General features: G+C 46.1%; 37 non-coding genes and 6 pseudogenes across 37 annotated transcripts; all 43 read left to right on the top strand.

The window, feature by feature from the left end:
* The first annotated feature begins 21 nt into the window (after window positions 1–21).
* Window positions 22–140, top strand: LOC144069943 (5S ribosomal RNA). The gene has a single exon (XR_013298892.1). It is a non-coding gene; the product is annotated as a 5S ribosomal RNA (ribosomal RNA).
* Window positions 141–456: 316 nt separating this feature from the next.
* On the top strand, window positions 457–575 carry LOC144069954 (5S ribosomal RNA). Its single transcript, XR_013298903.1, has one exon. It is a non-coding gene; the product is annotated as a 5S ribosomal RNA (ribosomal RNA).
* A 316-nt stretch (window positions 576–891) lies between these two features.
* LOC144069746 (5S ribosomal RNA) lies at window positions 892–1,010 on the top strand (annotated as a pseudogene).
* Window positions 1,011–1,326: 316 nt separating this feature from the next.
* LOC144069967 (5S ribosomal RNA) lies at window positions 1,327–1,445 on the top strand. Its single transcript, XR_013298914.1, has one exon. It is a non-coding gene; the product is annotated as a 5S ribosomal RNA (ribosomal RNA).
* A 316-nt stretch (window positions 1,446–1,761) lies between these two features.
* Window positions 1,762–1,880, top strand: LOC144069459 (5S ribosomal RNA). The gene has a single exon (XR_013298518.1). It is a non-coding gene; the product is annotated as a 5S ribosomal RNA (ribosomal RNA).
* A 316-nt stretch (window positions 1,881–2,196) lies between these two features.
* LOC144069978 (5S ribosomal RNA) lies at window positions 2,197–2,315 on the top strand. Its single transcript, XR_013298925.1, has one exon. It is a non-coding gene; the product is annotated as a 5S ribosomal RNA (ribosomal RNA).
* Window positions 2,316–2,631: 316 nt separating this feature from the next.
* On the top strand, window positions 2,632–2,750 carry LOC144069991 (5S ribosomal RNA). The gene has a single exon (XR_013298937.1). It is a non-coding gene; the product is annotated as a 5S ribosomal RNA (ribosomal RNA).
* Window positions 2,751–3,066: 316 nt separating this feature from the next.
* Window positions 3,067–3,185, top strand: LOC144070002 (5S ribosomal RNA). The gene has a single exon (XR_013298949.1). It is a non-coding gene; the product is annotated as a 5S ribosomal RNA (ribosomal RNA).
* Window positions 3,186–3,501: 316 nt separating this feature from the next.
* On the top strand, window positions 3,502–3,620 carry LOC144070133 (5S ribosomal RNA). The gene has a single exon (XR_013299074.1). It is a non-coding gene; the product is annotated as a 5S ribosomal RNA (ribosomal RNA).
* A 316-nt stretch (window positions 3,621–3,936) lies between these two features.
* On the top strand, window positions 3,937–4,055 carry LOC144069720 (5S ribosomal RNA; annotated as a pseudogene).
* Window positions 4,056–4,371: 316 nt separating this feature from the next.
* Window positions 4,372–4,490, top strand: LOC144070014 (5S ribosomal RNA). Its single transcript, XR_013298960.1, has one exon. It is a non-coding gene; the product is annotated as a 5S ribosomal RNA (ribosomal RNA).
* A 316-nt stretch (window positions 4,491–4,806) lies between these two features.
* LOC144070025 (5S ribosomal RNA) lies at window positions 4,807–4,925 on the top strand. The gene has a single exon (XR_013298971.1). It is a non-coding gene; the product is annotated as a 5S ribosomal RNA (ribosomal RNA).
* A 308-nt stretch (window positions 4,926–5,233) lies between these two features.
* Window positions 5,234–5,352, top strand: LOC144069759 (5S ribosomal RNA; annotated as a pseudogene).
* A 316-nt stretch (window positions 5,353–5,668) lies between these two features.
* LOC144069790 (5S ribosomal RNA) lies at window positions 5,669–5,787 on the top strand. The gene has a single exon (XR_013298747.1). It is a non-coding gene; the product is annotated as a 5S ribosomal RNA (ribosomal RNA).
* A 316-nt stretch (window positions 5,788–6,103) lies between these two features.
* Window positions 6,104–6,222, top strand: LOC144070036 (5S ribosomal RNA). The gene has a single exon (XR_013298982.1). It is a non-coding gene; the product is annotated as a 5S ribosomal RNA (ribosomal RNA).
* A 316-nt stretch (window positions 6,223–6,538) lies between these two features.
* On the top strand, window positions 6,539–6,657 carry LOC144069460 (5S ribosomal RNA). The gene has a single exon (XR_013298519.1). It is a non-coding gene; the product is annotated as a 5S ribosomal RNA (ribosomal RNA).
* A 316-nt stretch (window positions 6,658–6,973) lies between these two features.
* Window positions 6,974–7,092, top strand: LOC144070048 (5S ribosomal RNA). The gene has a single exon (XR_013298993.1). It is a non-coding gene; the product is annotated as a 5S ribosomal RNA (ribosomal RNA).
* Window positions 7,093–7,408: 316 nt separating this feature from the next.
* LOC144069686 (5S ribosomal RNA) lies at window positions 7,409–7,527 on the top strand (annotated as a pseudogene).
* A 316-nt stretch (window positions 7,528–7,843) lies between these two features.
* On the top strand, window positions 7,844–7,962 carry LOC144070060 (5S ribosomal RNA). Its single transcript, XR_013299005.1, has one exon. It is a non-coding gene; the product is annotated as a 5S ribosomal RNA (ribosomal RNA).
* A 316-nt stretch (window positions 7,963–8,278) lies between these two features.
* Window positions 8,279–8,397, top strand: LOC144070015 (5S ribosomal RNA). Its single transcript, XR_013298961.1, has one exon. It is a non-coding gene; the product is annotated as a 5S ribosomal RNA (ribosomal RNA).
* Window positions 8,398–8,713: 316 nt separating this feature from the next.
* LOC144070071 (5S ribosomal RNA) lies at window positions 8,714–8,832 on the top strand. The gene has a single exon (XR_013299016.1). It is a non-coding gene; the product is annotated as a 5S ribosomal RNA (ribosomal RNA).
* Window positions 8,833–9,148: 316 nt separating this feature from the next.
* On the top strand, window positions 9,149–9,267 carry LOC144069947 (5S ribosomal RNA). Its single transcript, XR_013298896.1, has one exon. It is a non-coding gene; the product is annotated as a 5S ribosomal RNA (ribosomal RNA).
* A 316-nt stretch (window positions 9,268–9,583) lies between these two features.
* LOC144070083 (5S ribosomal RNA) lies at window positions 9,584–9,702 on the top strand. Its single transcript, XR_013299027.1, has one exon. It is a non-coding gene; the product is annotated as a 5S ribosomal RNA (ribosomal RNA).
* A 316-nt stretch (window positions 9,703–10,018) lies between these two features.
* On the top strand, window positions 10,019–10,137 carry LOC144069747 (5S ribosomal RNA; annotated as a pseudogene).
* Window positions 10,138–10,453: 316 nt separating this feature from the next.
* Window positions 10,454–10,572, top strand: LOC144070095 (5S ribosomal RNA). Its single transcript, XR_013299038.1, has one exon. It is a non-coding gene; the product is annotated as a 5S ribosomal RNA (ribosomal RNA).
* Window positions 10,573–10,888: 316 nt separating this feature from the next.
* Window positions 10,889–11,007, top strand: LOC144069462 (5S ribosomal RNA). Its single transcript, XR_013298521.1, has one exon. It is a non-coding gene; the product is annotated as a 5S ribosomal RNA (ribosomal RNA).
* Window positions 11,008–11,323: 316 nt separating this feature from the next.
* On the top strand, window positions 11,324–11,442 carry LOC144070108 (5S ribosomal RNA). The gene has a single exon (XR_013299050.1). It is a non-coding gene; the product is annotated as a 5S ribosomal RNA (ribosomal RNA).
* A 316-nt stretch (window positions 11,443–11,758) lies between these two features.
* On the top strand, window positions 11,759–11,877 carry LOC144070119 (5S ribosomal RNA). The gene has a single exon (XR_013299061.1). It is a non-coding gene; the product is annotated as a 5S ribosomal RNA (ribosomal RNA).
* Window positions 11,878–12,193: 316 nt separating this feature from the next.
* Window positions 12,194–12,312, top strand: LOC144070086 (5S ribosomal RNA). The gene has a single exon (XR_013299030.1). It is a non-coding gene; the product is annotated as a 5S ribosomal RNA (ribosomal RNA).
* A 316-nt stretch (window positions 12,313–12,628) lies between these two features.
* LOC144070131 (5S ribosomal RNA) lies at window positions 12,629–12,747 on the top strand. The gene has a single exon (XR_013299072.1). It is a non-coding gene; the product is annotated as a 5S ribosomal RNA (ribosomal RNA).
* Window positions 12,748–13,063: 316 nt separating this feature from the next.
* LOC144070142 (5S ribosomal RNA) lies at window positions 13,064–13,182 on the top strand. The gene has a single exon (XR_013299083.1). It is a non-coding gene; the product is annotated as a 5S ribosomal RNA (ribosomal RNA).
* A 308-nt stretch (window positions 13,183–13,490) lies between these two features.
* Window positions 13,491–13,609, top strand: LOC144069760 (5S ribosomal RNA; annotated as a pseudogene).
* Window positions 13,610–13,925: 316 nt separating this feature from the next.
* On the top strand, window positions 13,926–14,044 carry LOC144070154 (5S ribosomal RNA). Its single transcript, XR_013299094.1, has one exon. It is a non-coding gene; the product is annotated as a 5S ribosomal RNA (ribosomal RNA).
* Window positions 14,045–14,360: 316 nt separating this feature from the next.
* Window positions 14,361–14,479, top strand: LOC144070116 (5S ribosomal RNA). Its single transcript, XR_013299058.1, has one exon. It is a non-coding gene; the product is annotated as a 5S ribosomal RNA (ribosomal RNA).
* A 316-nt stretch (window positions 14,480–14,795) lies between these two features.
* LOC144070252 (5S ribosomal RNA) lies at window positions 14,796–14,914 on the top strand. The gene has a single exon (XR_013299188.1). It is a non-coding gene; the product is annotated as a 5S ribosomal RNA (ribosomal RNA).
* Window positions 14,915–15,230: 316 nt separating this feature from the next.
* On the top strand, window positions 15,231–15,349 carry LOC144070166 (5S ribosomal RNA). Its single transcript, XR_013299105.1, has one exon. It is a non-coding gene; the product is annotated as a 5S ribosomal RNA (ribosomal RNA).
* A 316-nt stretch (window positions 15,350–15,665) lies between these two features.
* LOC144069540 (5S ribosomal RNA) lies at window positions 15,666–15,784 on the top strand. Its single transcript, XR_013298596.1, has one exon. It is a non-coding gene; the product is annotated as a 5S ribosomal RNA (ribosomal RNA).
* A 316-nt stretch (window positions 15,785–16,100) lies between these two features.
* LOC144070178 (5S ribosomal RNA) lies at window positions 16,101–16,219 on the top strand. Its single transcript, XR_013299116.1, has one exon. It is a non-coding gene; the product is annotated as a 5S ribosomal RNA (ribosomal RNA).
* Window positions 16,220–16,535: 316 nt separating this feature from the next.
* On the top strand, window positions 16,536–16,654 carry LOC144070190 (5S ribosomal RNA). The gene has a single exon (XR_013299127.1). It is a non-coding gene; the product is annotated as a 5S ribosomal RNA (ribosomal RNA).
* A 316-nt stretch (window positions 16,655–16,970) lies between these two features.
* On the top strand, window positions 16,971–17,089 carry LOC144070201 (5S ribosomal RNA). The gene has a single exon (XR_013299138.1). It is a non-coding gene; the product is annotated as a 5S ribosomal RNA (ribosomal RNA).
* Window positions 17,090–17,405: 316 nt separating this feature from the next.
* LOC144069463 (5S ribosomal RNA) lies at window positions 17,406–17,524 on the top strand. The gene has a single exon (XR_013298522.1). It is a non-coding gene; the product is annotated as a 5S ribosomal RNA (ribosomal RNA).
* Window positions 17,525–17,840: 316 nt separating this feature from the next.
* LOC144070212 (5S ribosomal RNA) lies at window positions 17,841–17,959 on the top strand. Its single transcript, XR_013299149.1, has one exon. It is a non-coding gene; the product is annotated as a 5S ribosomal RNA (ribosomal RNA).
* Window positions 17,960–18,275: 316 nt separating this feature from the next.
* LOC144069464 (5S ribosomal RNA) lies at window positions 18,276–18,394 on the top strand. The gene has a single exon (XR_013298523.1). It is a non-coding gene; the product is annotated as a 5S ribosomal RNA (ribosomal RNA).
* Window positions 18,395–18,527: the final 133 nt, after the last annotated feature.

Raw genomic sequence — 18,527 nt, forward strand, 5'->3', positions numbered from 1 at the left:
GATTTGTTCAGCGACAATGTTGCTCACGGCCATACTACCCTGAAAACGCCCGATCTCGTCTGATCTCGGAAGCTAAGCAGGGTTGGGCCTGGTTAGTACCTGGATGGGAGACCGCTTGGGAATACCAGGTGCTGTAAGCATCTTGTCAAAACCATTTTCGACATTTCATGGATGTTCATCTCCTTATGACCTAAAAAATCATGAAAGACTTCCCTCCTCTGCACATCTCACAACATTTTTTTGAAGCTCTCCTTCTGATAATCTTCATTCCCGTAGTTGTAGAAGTAATAAAGCAAAAGAAGAGCAAGCGGCAACAAAGTCGACTCCTTTAACGAAGGGTTCTCCAAAGAGGACCCCTCACCCTCCACACCCGATCCAAATATCCAAATACACGATCCACATTCAAGACTATGGACCGTTCGGATTTCCAAAGGGGATTTGTTCAGCGACAATGTTGCTCACGGCCATACTACCCTGAAAACGCCCGATCTCGTCTGATCTCGGAAGCTAAGCAGGGTTGGGCCTGGTTAGTACCTGGATGGGAGACCGCTTGGGAATACCAGGTGCTGTAAGCATCTTGTCAAAACCATTTTCGACATTTCATGGATGTTCATCTCCTTTTGACCTCCTAAATCATGAAAGACTTCCCTCCTCTGCACATCTCACAACATTTTATTGAAGCTCTCCTTCTGATAATCTTCATTCCCGTAGTTGTAGAAGTAATAAAGCAAAAGAAGAGCAAGCGGCAACAAAGTCGACTCCTTTAACGAAGGGTTCTCCAAAGAGGACCCCTCACCCTCCACACCCGATCCAAATATCCAAATACACGATCCACATGCAAGACTATGGACCGTTTGGATTTCCAAAGGGGATTTGTTCAGCGACAATGTTACTCACGGCCATACTACCCTGAAAACGCCCGATCTCGTCTGATCTCGGAAGCTAAGCAGGGTTGGGCCTGGTTATTACCTGGAGGGGAGACCGCTTGGGAATACCAGGTGCTGGAAGCATCTTGTCAAAACAATTTTCGACATTTCATGGATGTTCATCTCCTTATGACCTAAAAAATCATGAAAGACTTCCCTCCTCTGCACATCTCACAACATTTTATTGAAGCTCTCCTTCTGATAATCTTCATTCCCGTAGTTGTAGAAGTAATAAAGCAAAAGAAGAGCAAGCGGCAACAAAGTCGACTCCTTTAACGAAGGGTTCTCCAAAGAGGACCCCTCACCCTCCACACCCGATCCAAATATCCAAATACACGATCCACATTCAAGACTATGGACCGTTCGGATTTCCAAAGGGGATTTGTTCAGCGACAATGTTGCTCACGGCCATACTACCCTGAAAACGCCCGATCTCGTCTGATCTCGGAAGCTAAGCAGGGTTGGGCCTGGTTAGTACCTGGATGGGAGACCGCTTGGGAATACCAGGTGCTGTAAGCATCTTGTCAAAACCATTTTCGACATTTCATGGATGTTCATCTCCTTATGACCTAAAAAATCATGAAAGACTTCCCTCCTCTGCACATCTCACAACATTTTTTTGAAGCTCTCCTTCTGATAATCTTCATTCCCGTAGTTGTAGAAGTAATAAAGCAAAAGAAGAGCAAGCGGCAACAAAGTCGACTCCTTTAACGAAGGGTTCTCCAAAGAGGACCCCTCACCCTCCACACCCGATCCAAATATCCAAATACACGATCCACATGCAAGACTATGGACCGTTTGGATTTCCAAAGGGGATTTGTTCAGCGACAATGTTGCTCACGGCCATACTACCCTGAAAACGCCCGATCTCGTCTGATCTCGGAAGCTAAGCAGGGTTGGGCCTGGTTATTACCTGGAGGGGAGACCGCTTGGGAATACCAGGTGCTGTAAGCATCTTGTCAAAACAATTTTCGACATTTCATGGATGTTCATCTCCTTATGACCTAAAAAATCATGAAAGACTTCCCTCCTCTGCACATCTCACAACATTTTATTGAAGCTCTCCTTCTGATAATCTTCATTCCCGTAGTTGTAGAAGTAATAAAGCAAAAGAAGAGCAAGCGGCAACAAAGTCGACTCCTTTAACGAAGGGTTCTCCAAAGAGGACCCCTCACCCTTCACACCCGATCCAAATATCCAAATACACGATCCACATTCAAGACTATGGACCGTTCGGATTTCCAAAGGGGATTTGTTCAGCGACAATGTTGCTCACGGCCATACTACCCTGAAAACGCCCGATCTCGTCTGATCTCGGAAGCTAAGCAGGGTTGGGCCTGGTTAGTACCTGGATGGGAGACCGCTTGGGAATACCAGGTGCTGTAAGCATCTTGTCAAAACCATTTTCGACATTTGATGGATGTTCATCTCCTTTTGACCTCCTAAATCATGAAAGACTTCCCTCCTCTGCACATCTCACAACATTTTATTGAAGCTCTCCTTCTGATAATCTTCATTCCCGTAGTTGTAGAAGTAATAAAGCAAAAGAAGAGCAAGCGGCAACAAAGTCGACTCCTTTAACGAAGGGTTCTCCAAAGAGGACCCCTCACCCTCCACACCCGATCCAAATATCCAAATACACGATCCACATGCAAGACTATGGACCGTTCGGATTTCCAAAGGGGATTTGTTCAGCGAAAATGTTGCTCACGGCCATACTACCCTGAAAACGCCCGATCTCGTCTGATCTCGGAAGCTAAGCAGGGTTGGGCCTGGTTAGTACCTGGATGGGAGACCGCTTGGGAATACCAGGTGCTGTAAGCATCTTGTCATAACCATTTTCGACATTTCATGGATGTTCATCTCCTTTTGACCTCCTAAATCATGAAAGACTTCCCTCCTCTGCACATCTCACAACATTTTATTGAAGCTCTCCTTCTGATAATCTTCATTCCCGTAGTTGTAGAAGTAATAAAGCAAAAGAAGAGCAAGCGGCAACAAAGTCGACTCCTTTAACAAAGGGTTCTCCAAAGAGGACCCCTCACCTTCCACACCCGATCCAAATATCCAAATACACGATCCACATGCAAGACTATGGACCGTTCGGATTTCCAAAGGGGATTTGTTCAGCAACAATGTTGCTCACGGCCATACTACCCTGAAAACGCCCGATCTCGTCTGATCTCGGAAGCTAAGCAGGGTTGGGCCTGGTTAGTACCTGGATGGGAGACCGCTTGGGAATACCAGGTGCTGTAAGCATCTTGTCAAAACCATTTTCGACATTTCATGGATGTTCATCTCCTTTTGACCTCCTAAATCATGAAAGACTTCCCTCCTCTGCACATCTCACAACATTTTATTGAAGCTCTCCTTCTGATAATCTTCATTCCCGTAGTTGTAGAAGTAATAAAGCAAAAGAAGAGCAAGCGGCAACAAAGTCGACTCCTTTAACGAAGGGTTCTCCAAAGAGGACCCCTCACCCTCCACACCCGATCCAAATATCCAAATACACGGTCCACATGCAAGACTATGGACCGTTCGGATTTCCAAAGGGGATTTGTTCAGCGACAATGTTGCTCACGGCCATACTACCCTGAAAACGCCCGATCTCGTCTGATCTCGGAAGCTAAGCAGGTTTGGGCCTGGTTAGTACCTGGATGGGAGACCGCTTGGGAATACCAGGTGCTGTAAGCATCTTGTCAAAACCATTTTCGACATTTCATGGATGTTCATCTCCTTTTGACCTCCTAAATCATGAAAGACTTCCCTCCTCTGCACATCTCACAACATTTTATTGAAGCTCTCCTTCTGATAATCTTCATTCCCGTAGTTGTAGAAGTAATAAAGCAAAAGAAGAGCAAGCGGCAACAAAGTCGACTCCTTTAACGAAGGGTTCTCCAAAGAGGACCCCTCACCCTCCACACCCGATCCAAATATCAAAATACACGATCCACATGCAAGACTATGGACCGTTCGGATTTCCAAAGGGGATTTGTTCAGCGACAATGTTGCTCACGGCCATACTACCCTGAAAACGCCCGATCTCGTCTGCTCCCGGGAGCTAAGCAGGGTTGGGCCTGCTTAGTACCTGGATGGGAGACCGCTTGGGAATACCAGGTGCTGTAAGCATCTTGTCAAAACCATTTTCGACATTTCATGGATGTTCATCTCCTTTTGACCTCCTAAATCATGAAAGACTTCCCTCCTCTGCACATCTCACAACATTTTATTGAAGCTCTCCTTCTGATAATCTTCATTCCCGTGGTTGTAGAAGTAATAAAGCAAAAGAAGAGCAAGCGGCAACAAAGTCGACTCCTTTAACGAAGGGTTCTCCAAAGAGGACCCCTCACCCTCCACACCCGATCCAAATATCCAAATACACGATCCACATGCAAGACTATGGACCGTTCGGATTTCCAAAGGGGATGTGTTCAGCGAAAATGTTGCTCACGGCCATACTACCCTGAAAACGCCCGATCTCGTCTGATCTCGGAAGCTAAGCAGGGTTGGGCCTGGTTAGTACCTGGATGGGAGACCGCTTGGGAATACCAGGTGCTGTAAGCATCTTGTCATAACCATTTTCGACATTTCATGGATGTTCATCTCCTTTTGACCTCCTAAATCATGAAAGACTTCCCTCCTCTGCACATCTCACAACATTTTATTGAAGCTCTCCTTCTGATAATCTTCATTCCCGTAGTTGTAGAAGTAATAAAGCAAAAGAAGAGCATGCGGCAACAAAGTCGACTCCTTTAACGAAGGGTTCTCCAAAGAGGACCCCTCACCCTCCACACCCGATCCAAATATCCAAATACACGATCCACAAGCAAGACTATGGACCGTTCGGATTTCCAAAGGGGATTTGTTCAGCGGCGTTGTTGCTCACGGCCATACTACCCTGAAAACGCCCGATCTCGTCTGATCTCGGAAGCTAAGCAGGGTTGGGCCTGGTTAGTACCTGGATGGGAGACCGCTTGGGAATACCAGGTGCTGTAAGCATCTTGTCAAAACCATTTTCGACATTTCATGGATGTTCATCTCCTTTTGACCTCCTAAATCATGAAAGACTTCCCTCCTCTGCACATCTCACAACATTTTATTGAAGCTCTCCTTCTGATAATCTTCATTCCCGTAGTTGTAGAAGTAATAAAGCAAAAGAAGAGCAAGCGGCAACAAAGTCGACTCCTTTAACGAAAGGTTCTCCAAAGAGGACCCCTCACCCTCCACACCCGATCCAAATACACGATCCACATGCAAGACTATGGACCGTTCGGATTTCCAAAGGGGATTTGTTCAGTGACAATGTTGCTCACGGCCATACTACCCTGAAAACGCCCGATCTCGGCGTATCTCGGAAGCTATGCAGGGTTGGGCCTGGTTAGTACCTGGATGGGAGACCGCTTGGGAATACCAGGTGCTGTAAGCTTCTTGTCAAAACCATTTTCGACATTTCATGGATGTTCATCTCCTTTTGACCTCCTAAATCATGAAAGACTTCCCTCCTCTGCACATCTCACAACATTTTATTGAAGCTCTCCTTCTGATAATCTTCATTCCCGTAGTTGTAGAAGTAATAAAGCAAAAGAAGAGCAAGCGGCAACAAAGTCGACTCCTTTAACGAAGGGTTCTCCAAAGAGGACCCCTCACCCTCCACACCCGATCCAAATATCCAAATACACGATCCACATGCAAGACTATGGACCGTTCGGATTTCCAAAGGGGATTTGTTCAGCGACAATGTTGCTCACGGCCATACTACCCTGAAAACGCCCGATCTCGTCTGATCTCGGAAGCTAAGCAGGGTTGGGCCTGGTTAGTACCAGGATGGGAGACCGCTTGGGAATACCAGGTGCTGTAAGCATCTTGTCAAAACCATTTTCGACATTTCATGGATGTTCATCTCCTTATGACCTAAAAAATCATGAAAGACTTCCCTCCTCTGCACATCTCACAACATTTTTTTGAAGCTCTCCTTCTGATAATCTTCATTCCCGTAGTTGTAGAAGTAATAAAGCAAAAGAAGAGCAAGCGGCAACAAAGTCGACTCCTTTAACGAAGGGTTCTCCAAAGAGGACCCCTCACCCTCCACACCCGATCCAAATATCCAAATACACGATCCACATTCAAGACTATGGACCGTTCGGATTTCCAAAGGGGATTTGTTCAGCGACAATGTTGCTCACGGCCATACTACCCTGAAAACGCCCGATCTCGTCTGATCTCGGAAGCTAAGCAGGGTTGGGCCTGGTTAGTACCTGGATGGGAGACCGCTTGGGAATACCAGGTGCTGTAAGCATCTTGTCAAAACCATTTTCGACATTTCATGGATGTTCATCTCCTTTTGACCTCCTAAATCATGAAAGACTTCCCTCCTCTGCACATCTCACAACATTTTATTGAAGCTCTCCTTCTGATAATCTTCATTCCCGTAGTTGTAGAAGTAATAAAGCAAAAGAAGAGCAAGCGGCAACAAAGTCGACTCCTTTAACGAAGGGTTCTCCAAAGAGGACCCCTCACCCTCCACACCCGATCCAAATATCCAAATACACGATCCACATGCAAGACTATGGACCGTTTGGATTTCCAAAGGGGATTTGTTCAGCGACAATGTTGCTCACGGCCATACTACCCTGAAAACGCCCGATCTCGTCTGATCTCGGAAGCTAAGCAGGGTTGGGCCTGGTTATTACCTGGAGGGGAGACCGCTTGGGAATACCAGGTGCTGTAAGCATCTTGTCAAAACAATTTTCGACATTTCATGGATGTTCATCTCCTTATGACCTAAAAAATCATGAAAGACTTCCCTCCTCTGCACATCTCACAACATTTTATTGAAGCTCTCCTTCTGATAATCTTCATTCCCGTAGTTGTAGAAGTAATAAAGCAAAAGAAGAGCAAGCGGCAACAAAGTCGACTCCTTTAACGAAGGGTTCTCCAAAGAGGACCCCTCACCCTCCACACCCGATCCAAATATCCAAATACACGATCCACATTCAAGACTATGGACCGTTCGGATTTCCAAAGGGGATTTGTTCAGCGACAATGTTGCTCACGGCCATACTACCCTGAAAACGCCCGATCTCGTCTGATCTCGGAAGCTAAGCAGGGTTGGGCCTGGTTAGTACCTGGATGGGAGACCGCTTGGGAATACCAGGTGCTGTAAGCATCTTGTCAAAACCATTTTCGACATTTCATGGATGTTCATCTCCTTATGACCTAAAAAATCATGAAAGACTTCCCTCCTCTGCACATCTCACAACATTTTTTTGAAGCTCTCCTTCTGATAATCTTCATTCCCGTAGTTGTAGAAGTAATAAAGCAAAAGAAGAGCAAGCGGCAACAAAGTCGACTCCTTTAACGAAGGGTTCTCCAAAGAGGACCCCTCACCCTCCACACCCGATCCAAATATCCAAATACACGATCCACATGCAAGACTATGGACCGTTTGGATTTCCAAAGGGGATTTGTTCAGCGACAATGTTGCTCACGGCCATACTACCCTGAAAACGCCCGATCTAGTCTGATCTCGGAAGCTAAGCAGGGTTGGGCCTGGTTATTACCTGGAGGGGAGACCGCTTGGGAATACCAGGTGCTGTAAGCATCTTGTCAAAACAATTTTCGACATTTCATGGATGTTCATCTCCTTATGACCTAAAAAATCATGAAAGACTTCCCTCCTCTGCACATCTCACAACATTTTATTGAAGCTCTCCTTCTGATAATCTTCATTCCCGTAGTTGTAGAAGTAATAAAGCAAAAGAAGAGCAAGCGGCAACAAAGTCGACTCCTTTAACGAAGGGTTCTCCAAAGAGGACCCCTCACCCTCCACACCCGATCCAAATATCCAAATACACGATCCACATTCAAGACTATGGACCGTTCGGATTTCCAAAGGGGATTTGTTCAGCGACAATGTTGCTCACGGCCATACTACCCTGAAAACGCCCGATCTCGTCTGATCTCGGAAGCTAAGCAGGGTTGGGCCTGGTTAGTACCTGGATGGGAGACCGCTTGGGAATACCAGGTGCTGTAAGCATCTTGTCAAAACCATTTTCGACATTTGATGGATGTTCATCTCCTTTTGACCTCCTAAATCATGAAAGACTTCCCTCCTCTGCACATCTCACAACATTTTATTGAAGCTCTCCTTCTGATAATCTTCATTCCCGTAGTTGTAGAAGTAATAAAGCAAAAGAAGAGCAAGCGGCAACAAAGTCGACTCCTTTAACGAAGGGTTCTCCAAAGAGGACCCCTCACCCTCCACACCCGATCCAAATATCCAAATACACGATCCACATGCAAGACTATGGACCGTTCGGATTTCCAAAGGGGATTTGTTCAGCGGCAATGTTGCTCACGGCCATACTACCCTGAAAACGCCCGATCTCGTCTGATCTCGGAAGCTAAGCAGGGTTGGGCCTGGTTAGTACCTGGATGGGAGACTGCTTGGGAATACCAGGTGCTGTAAGCATCTTGTCAAAATCATTTTCGACCTTTCATGGATGTTCATCTCCTTTTGACCTCCTAAATCATGATAGACTTCCCTCCTCTGCACATCTCACAACATTTTATTGAAGCTCTCCTTCTGATAATCTTCATTCCCGTAGTTGTAGAAGTAATAAAGCAAAAGAAGAGCAAGCGGCAACAAAGTCGACTCCTTTAACGAAGGGTTCTCCAAAGAGGACCCCTCACCCTCCACACCCAATCCAAATATCCAAATACACGATCCACATGCAAGACTATGGACCGTTCGGATTTCCAAAGGGGATTTGTTCAGCGACAATGTTGCTCACGGCCATACTACCCTGAAAACGCCCGATCTCGTCTGATCTCGGAAGCTAAGCAGGGTTGGGCCTGGTTAGTACCTGGATGGGAGACCGCTTGGGAATACCAGGTGCTGTAAGCATCTTGTCAAAACCATTTTCGACCTTTCATGGATGTTCATCTCCTTTTGACCTCTTAAATCATGAAAGACTTCCCTCCTCTGCACATCTCACAACATTTTATTGAAGCTCTCCTTCTGATAATCTTCATTCCCGTAGTTGTAGAAGTAATAAAGCAAAAGAAGAGCAAGCGGCAACAAAGTCGACTCCTTTAACGAAGGGTTCTCCAAAGAGGACCCCTCACCCTCCACACCCGATCCAAATATCCAAATACACGATCCACATGCAAGACTATGGACCGTTCGGATTTCCAAAGGGGATTTGTTCAGCGACAATGTTGCTCATGGCCATACTACCCTGAAAACGCCCGATCTCGTCTGATCTCGGAAGCTAAGCAGGGTTGGGCCTGGTTAGTACCTGGATGGGAGACCGCTTGGGAATACCAGGTGCTGTAAGCATCTTGTCAAAACCATTTTCGACATTTCATGGATGTTCATCTCCTTATGACCTAAAAAATCATGAAAGACTTCCCTCCTCTGCACATCTCACAACATTTTTTTGAAGCTCTCCTTCTGATAATCTTCATTCCCGTAGTTGTAGAAGTAATAAAGCAAAAGAAGAGCAAGCGGCAACAAAGTCGACTCCTTTAACGAAGGGTTCTCCAAAGAGGACCCCTCACCCTCCACACCCGATCCAAATATCCAAATACACGATCCACATTCAAGACTATGGACCGTTCGGATTTCCAAAGGGGATTTGTTCAGCGACAATGTTGCTCACGGCCATACTACCCTGAAAACGCCCGATCTCGTCTGATCTCGGAAGCTAAGCAGGGTTGGGCCTGGTTAGTACCTGGATGGGAGACCGCTTGGGAATACCAGGTGCTGTAAGCATCTTGTCAAAACCATTTTCGACATTTCATGGATGTTCATCTCCTTTTGACCTCCTAAATCATGAAAGACTTCCCTCCTCTGCACATCTCACAACATTTTATTGAAGCTCTCCTTCTGATAATCTTCATTCCCGTAGTTGTAGAAGTAATAAAGCAAAAGAAGAGCAAGCGGCAACAAAGTCGACTCCTTTAACGAAGGGTTCTCCAAAGAGGACCCCTCACCCTCCACACCCGATCCAAATATCCAAATACACGATCCACATGCAAGACTATGGACCGTTTGGATTTCCAAAGGGGATTTGTTCAGCGACAATGTTACTCACGGCCATACTACCCTGAAAACGCCCGATCTCGTCTGATCTCGGAAGCTAAGCAGGGTTGGGCCTGGTTATTACCTGGAGGGGAGACCGCTTGGGAATACCAGGTGCTGGAAGCATCTTGTCAAAACAATTTTCGACATTTCATGGATGTTCATCTCCTTATGACCTAAAAAATCATGAAAGACTTCCCTCCTCTGCACATCTCACAACATTTTATTGAAGCTCTCCTTCTGATAATCTTCATTCCCGTAGTTGTAGAAGTAATAAAGCAAAAGAAGAGCAAGCGGCAACAAAGTCGACTCCTTTAACGAAGGGTTCTCCAAAGAGGACCCCTCACCCTCCACACCCGATCCAAATATCCAAATACACGATCCACATTCAAGACTATGGACCGTTCGGATTTCCAAAGGGGATTTGTTCAGCGACAATGTTGCTCACGGCCATACTACCCTGAAAACGCCCGATCTCGTCTGATCTCGGAAGCTAAGCAGGGTTGGGCCTGGTTAGTACCTGGATGGGAGACCGCTTGGGAATACCAGGTGCTGTAAGCATCTTGTCAAAACCATTTTCGACATTTCATGGATGTTCATCTCCTTATGACCTAAAAAATCATGAAAGACTTCCCTCCTCTGCACATCTCACAACATTTTTTTGAAGCTCTCCTTCTGATAATCTTCATTCCCGTAGTTGTAGAAGTAATAAAGCAAAAGAAGAGCAAGCGGCAACAAAGTCGACTCCTTTAACGAAGGGTTCTCCAAAGAGGACCCCTCACCCTCCACACCCGATCCAAATATCCAAATACACGATCCACATGCAAGACTATGGACCGTTTGGATTTCCAAAGGGGATTTGTTCAGCGACAATGTTGCTCACGGCCATACTACCCTGAAAACGCCCGATCTCGTCTGATCTCGGAAGCTAAGCAGGGTTGGGCCTGGTTATTACCTGGAGGGGAGACCGCTTGGGAATACCAGGTGCTGTAAGCATCTTGTCAAAACAATTTTCGACATTTCATGGATGTTCATCTCCTTATGACCTAAAAAATCATGAAAGACTTCCCTCCTCTGCACATCTCACAACATTTTATTGAAGCTCTCCTTCTGATAATCTTCATTCCCGTAGTTGTAGAAGTAATAAAGCAAAAGAAGAGCAAGCGGCAACAAAGTCGACTCCTTTAACGAAGGGTTCTCCAAAGAGGACCCCTCACCCTTCACACCCGATCCAAATATCCAAATACACGATCCACATTCAAGACTATGGACCGTTCGGATTTCCAAAGGGGATTTGTTCAGCGACAATGTTGCTCACGGCCATACTACCCTGAAAACGCCCGATCTCGTCTGATCTCGGAAGCTAAGCAGGGTTGGGCCTGGTTAGTACCTGGATGGGAGACCGCTTGGGAATACCAGGTGCTGTAAGCATCTTGTCAAAACCATTTTCGACATTTGATGGATGTTCATCTCCTTTTGACCTCCTAAATCATGAAAGACTTCCCTCCTCTGCACATCTCACAACATTTTATTGAAGCTCTCCTTCTGATAATCTTCATTCCCGTAGTTGTAGAAGTAATAAAGCAAAAGAAGAGCAAGCGGCAACAAAGTCGACTCCTTTAACGAAGGGTTCTCCAAAGAGGACCCCTCACCCTCCACACCCGATCCAAATATCCAAATACACGATCCACATGCAAGACTATGGACCGTTCGGATTTCCAAAGGGGATTTGTTCAGCGAAAATGTTGCTCACGGCCATACTACCCTGAAAACGCCCGATCTCGTCTGATCTCGGAAGCTAAGCAGGGTTGGGCCTGGTTAGTACCTGGATGGGAGACCGCTTGGGAATACCAGGTGCTGTAAGCATCTTGTCATAACCATTTTCGACATTTCATGGATGTTCATCTCCTTTTGACCTCCTAAATCATGAAAGACTTCCCTCCTCTGCACATCTCACAACATTTTATTGAAGCTCTCCTTCTGATAATCTTCATTCCCGTAGTTGTAGAAGTAATAAAGCAAAAGAAGAGCAAGCGGCAACAAAGTCGACTCCTTTAACAAAGGGTTCTCCAAAGAGGACCCCTCACCTTCCACACCCGATCCAAATATCCAAATACACGATCCACATGCAAGACTATGGACCGTTCGGATTTCCAAAGGGGATTTGTTCAGCAACAATGTTGCTCACGGCCATACTACCCTGAAAACGCCCGATCTCGTCTGATCTCGGAAGCTAAGCAGGGTTGGGCCTGCTTAGTACCTGGATGGGAGACCGCTTGGGAATACCAGGTGCTGTAAGCATCTTGTCAAAACCATTTTCGACATTTCATGGATGTTCATCTCCTTTTGACCTCCTAAATCATGAAAGACTTCCCTCCTCTGCACATCTCACAACATTTTATTGAAGCTCTCCTTCTGATAATCTTCATTCCCGTGGTTGTAGAAGTAATAAAGCAAAAGAAGAGCAAGCGGCAACAAAGTCGACTCCTTTAACGAAGGGTTCTCCAAAGAGGACCCCTCACCCTCCACACCCGATCCAAATATCCAAATACACGATCCACATGCAAGACTATGGACCGTTCGGATTTCCAAAGGGGATGTGTTCAGCGAAAATGTTGCTCACGGCCATACTACCCTGAAAACGCCCGATCTCGTCTGATCTCGGAAGCTAAGCAGGGTTGGGCCTGGTTAGTACCTGGATGGGAGACCGCTTGGGAATACCAGGTGCTGTAAGCATCTTGTCATAACCATTTTCGACATTTCATGGATGTTCATCTCCTTTTGACCTCCTAAATCATGAAAGACTTCCCTCCTCTGCACATCTCACAACATTTTATTGAAGCTCTCCTTCTGATAATCTTCATTCCCGTAGTTGTAGAAGTAATAAAGCAAAAGAAGAGCATGCGGCAACAAAGTCGACTCCTTTAACGAAGGGTTCTCCAAAGAGGACCCCTCACCCTCCACACCCGATCCAAATATCCAAATACACGATCCACAAGCAAGACTATGGACCGTTCGGATTTCCAAAGGGGATTTGTTCAGCGGCGTTGTTGCTCACGGCCATACTACCCTGAAAACGCCCGATCTCGTCTGATCTCGGAAGCTAAGCAGGGTTGGGCCTGGTTAGTACCTGGATGGGAGACCGCTTGGGAATACCAGGTGCTGTAAGCATCTTGTCAAAACCATTTTCGACATTTCATGGATGTTCATCTCCTTTTGACCTCCTAAATCATGAAAGACTTCCCTCCTCTGCACATCTCACAACATTTTATTGAAGCTCTCCTTCTGATAATCTTCATTCCCGTAGTTGTAGAAGTAATAAAGCAAAAGAAGAGCAAGCGGCAACAAAGTCGACTCCTTTAACGAAAGGTTCTCCAAAGAGGACCCCTCACCCTCCACACCCGATCCAAATACACGATCCACATGCAAGACTATGGACCGTTCGGATTTCCAAAGGGGATTTGTTCAGTGACAATGTTGCTCACGGCCATACTACCCTGAAAACGCCCGATCTCGGCGTATCTCGGAAGCTATGCAGGGTTGGGCCTGGTTAGTACCTGGATGGGAGACCGCTTGGGAATACCAGGTGCTGTAAGCTTCTTGTCAAAACCATTTTCGACATTTCATGGATGTTCATCTCCTTTTGACCTCCTAAATCATGAAAGACTTCCCTCCTCTGCACATCTCACAACATTTTATTGAAGCTCTCCTTCTGATAATCTTCATTCCCGTAGTTGTAGAAGTAATAAAGCAAAAGAAGAGCAAGCGGCAACAAAGTCGACTCCTTTAACGAAGGGTTCTCCAAAGAGGACCCCTCACCCTCCACACCCGATCCAAATATCCAAATACACGATCCACATGCAAGACTATGGACCGTTCGGATTTCCAAAGGGGATTTGTTCAGCGACAATGTTGCTCACGGCCATACTACCCTGAAAACGCCCGATCTCGTCTGATCTCGGAAGCTAAGCAGGGTTGGGCCTGGTTAGTACCTGGATGGGAGACCGCTTGGGAATACCAGGTGCTGTAAGCATCTTGTCAAAACCATTTTCGACATTTCATGGATGTTCATCTCCTTTTGACCTCCTAAATCATGAAAGACTTCCCTCCTCTGCACATCTCACAACATTTTATTGAAGCTCTCCTTCTGATAATCTTCATTCCCGTAGTTGTAGAAGTAATAAAGCAAAAGAAGAGCAAGCGGCAACAAAGTCGACTCCTTTAACGAAGGGTTCTCCAAAGAGGACCCCTCACCCTCCACACCCGATCCAAATATCCAAATACACGATCCACATGCAAGACTATGGACCGTTCGGATTTCCAAAGGGGATTTGTTCAGCGACAATGTTGCTCACGGCCATACTACCCTGAAAACGCCCGATCTCGTCTGATCTCAGAAGCTAAGCAGGGTTGGGCCTGGTTAGTACCTGGATGGGAGACCGCTTGGGAATACCAGGTGCTGTAAGCATCTTGTCAAAACCATTTTCGACATTTCATGGATGTTCATCTCCTTTTGACCTCCTAAATCATGAAAGACTTCCCTCCTCTGCACATCTCACAACATTTTATTGAAGCTCTCCTTCTGATAATCTTCATTCCCGTAGTTGTAGAAGTAATAAAGCAAAAGAGGAGCAAGCGGCAACAAAGTTGACTCCTTTAACGAAGGGTTCTCCAAAGAGGACCCCTCACCCTCCACACCCGATCCAAATATCCAAATACACGATCCACATGCAAGACTATGGACCGTTCGGATTTCCAAAGGGGATTTGTTCAGCGGCAATGTTGCTCACGGCCATACTACCCTGAAAACGCCCGATCTCGTCTGATCTCGGAAGCTAAGAAGGGTTTGGCCTGGTTAGTACCTGGATGGGAGACCGCTTGGGAATACCAGGTGCTGTAAGCATCTTGTCAAAACCATTTTCGACATTTTATGGATGTTCATCTCCTTTTGACCTCCTAAATCATGAAAGACTTCCCTCCTCTGCACATCTCACAACATTTTATTGAAGCTCTCCTTCTGATAATCTTCATTCCCGTAGTTGTAGAAGTAATAAAGCAAAAGAAGAGCAAGCGGCAACAAAGTCGACTCCTTTAACGAAGGGTTCTCCAAAGAGGACCCCTCACCCTCCACACCCGATCCAAATATCCAAATACACGATCCACATGCAAGACTATGGACCGTTCGGATTTCCAAAGGGGATTTGTTCAGCGACAATGTTGCTCACGGCCATACTACCCTGAAAACGCCCGATCTCGTCTGATCTCGGAAGCTAAGCAGGGTTGGGCCTGGTTAGTACCTGGATGGGAGACCGCTTGGGAATACCAGGTGCTGTAAGCATCTTGTCAAAACCATTTTCGACATTTCATGGATGTTCATCTCCTTTTGACCTCCTAAATCATGAAAGACTTCCCTCCTCTGCACATCTCACAACATTTTATTGAAGCTCTCCTTCTGATAATCTTCATTCCCGTAGTTGTAGAAGTAATAAAGCAAAAGAGGAGCAAGCGGCAACAAAGTTGACTCCTTTAACGAAGGGTTCTCCAAAGAGGACCCCTCACCCTCCACACCCGATCCAAATATCCAAATACACGATCCACATGCAAGACTATGGACCGTTCGGATTTCCAAAGGGGATTTGTTCAGCGACAATGCTGCTCACGGCCATACTACCCCGAAAACGTCCGATCTCGTCTGATCTCGGAAGCTAAGCAGGGTTGGGCCTGGTTAGTACCTGGATGGGAGACCGCTTTGGAATACCAGGTGCTGTAAGCATCTTGTCAAAACCATTTTCGACATTTCATGGATGTTCATCTCCTTTTGACCTCCTAAATCATGAAAGACTTCCCTCCTCTGCACATCTCACAACATTTTATTGAAGCTCTCCTTCTGATAATCTTCATTCCCGTAGTTGTAGAAGTAATAAAGCAAAAGAAGAGCAAGCGGCAACAAAGTCGACTCCTTTAACGAAGGGTTCTCCAAAGAGGACCCCTCACCCTCCACACCCAATCCAAATATCCAAATACACGATCCACATGCAAGACTATGGACCGTTCGGATTTCCAAAGGGGATTTGTTCAGCGACAATGTTGCTCACGGCCATACTACCCTGAAAACGCCCGATCTCGTCTGATCTCGGAAGCTAAGCAGGGTTGGGCCTGGTTAGTACCTGGATGGGAGACCGCTTGGGAATACCAGGTGCTGTAAGCATCTTGTCAAAACCATTTTCGACCTTTCATGGATGTTCATCTCCTTTTGACCTCTTAAATCATGAAAGACTTCCCTCCTCTGCACATCTCACAACATTTTATTGAAGCTCTCCTTCTGATAATCTTCATTCCCGTAGTTGTAGAAGTAATAAAGCAAAAGAAGAGCAAGCGGCAACAAAGTCGACTCCTTTAACGAAGGGTTCTCCAAAGAGGACCCCTCACCCTCCACACCCGATCCAAATATCCAAATACACGATCCACATGCAAGACTATGGACCGTTCGGATTTCCAAAGGGGATTTGTTCAGCGACAATGTTGCTCACGGCCATACTACCCTGAAAACGCCCGATCTCGTCTGATCTCGGAAGCTAAGCAGGGTTGGGCCTGGTTAGTACCTGGATGGGAGACCGCTTGGGAATACCAGGTGCTGTAAGCATCTTGTCAAAACCATTTTCGACATTTCATGGATGTTCATCTCCTTATGACCTAAAAAATCATGAAAGACTTCCCTCCTCTGCACATCTCACAACATTTTTTTGAAGCTCTCCTTCTGATAATCTTCATTCCCGTAGTTGTAGAAGTAATAAAGCAAAAGAAGAGCAAGCGGCAACAAAGTCGACTCCTTTAACGAAGGGTTCTCCAAAGAGGACCCCTCACCCTCCACACCCGATCCAAATATCCAAATACACGATCCACATTCAAGACTATGGACCGTTCGGATTCCCAAAGGGGATTTGTTCAGCGACAATGTTGCTCACGGCCATACTACCCTGAAAACGCCCGATCTCGTCTGATCTCGGAAGCTAAGCAGGGTTGGGCCTGGTTAGTACCTGGATGGGAGACCGCTTGGGAATACCAGGTGCTGTAAGCATCTTGTCAAAACCATTTTCGACATTTCATGGATGTTCATCTCCTTTTGACCTCCTAAATCATGAAAGACTTCCCTCCTCTGCACATCTCACAACATTTTATTGAAGCTCTCCTTCTGATAATCTTCATTCCCGTAGTTGTAGAAGTAATAAAGCAAAAGAAGAGCAAGCGGCAACAAAGTCGACTCCTTTAACGAAGGGTTCTCCAAAGAGGACCCCTCACCCTCCACACCCGATCCAAATATCCAAATACACGATCCACATGCAAGACTATGGACCGTTTGGATTTCCAAAGGGGATTTGTTCAGCGACAATGTTGCTCACGGCCATACTACCCTGAAAACGCCCGATCTCGTCTGATCTCGGAAGCTAAGCAGGGTTGGGCCTGGTTATTACCTGGAGGGGAGACCGCTTGGGAATACCAGGTGCTGTAAGCATCTTGTCAAAACAATTTTCGACATTTCATGGATGTTCATCTCCTTATGACCTAAAAAATCATGAAAGACTTCCCTCCTCTGCACATCTCACAACATTTTATTGAAGCTCTCCTTCTGATAATCTTCATTCCCGTAGTTGTAGAAGTAATAAAGCAAAAGAAGAGCAAGCGGCAACAAAGTCGACTCCTTTAACGAAGGGTTCTCCAAAGAGGACCCCTCACCCTCCACACCCGATCCAAATATCCAAATACACGATCCACATTCAAGACTATGGACCGTTCGGATTTCCAAAGGGGATTTGTTCAGCGACAATGTTGCTCACGGCCATACTACCCTGAAAACGCCCGATCTCGTCTGATCTCGGAAGCTAAGCAGGGTTGGGCCTGGTTAGTACCTGGATGGGAGACCGCTTGGGAATACCAGGTGCTGTAAGCATCTTGTCAAAACCATTTTCGACATTTCATGGATGTTCATCTCCTTATGACCTAAAAAATCATGAAAGACTTCCCTCCTCTGCACATCTCACAACATTTTTTTGAAGCTCTCCTTCTGATAATCTTCATTCCCGTAGTTGTAGAAGTAATAAAGCAAAAGAAGAGCAAGCGGCAACAAAGTCGACTCCTTTAACGAAGGGTTCTCCAAAGAGGACCCCTCACCCTCCACACCCGATCCAAATATCCAAATACACGATCCACATGCAAGACTATGGACCGTTTGGATTTCCAAAGGGGATTTGTTCAGCGACAATGTTGCTCACGGCCATACTACCCTGAAAACGCCCGATCTCGTCTGATCTCGGAAGCTAAGCAGGGTTGGGCCTGGTTATTACCTGGAGGGGAGACCGCTTGGGAATACCAGGTGCTGTAAGCATCTTGTCAAAACAATTTTCGACATTTCATGGATGTTCATCTCCTTATGACCTAAAAAATCATGAAAGACTTCCCTCCTCTGCACATCTCACAACATTTTATTGAAGCTCTCCTTCTGATAATCTTCATTCCCG

This window comes from Stigmatopora argus, chromosome 24, assembly GCF_051989625.1.
Source record: "Stigmatopora argus isolate UIUO_Sarg chromosome 24, RoL_Sarg_1.0, whole genome shotgun sequence".
Lineage (NCBI taxonomy): Eukaryota > Metazoa > Chordata > Actinopteri > Syngnathiformes > Syngnathidae > Stigmatopora > Stigmatopora argus.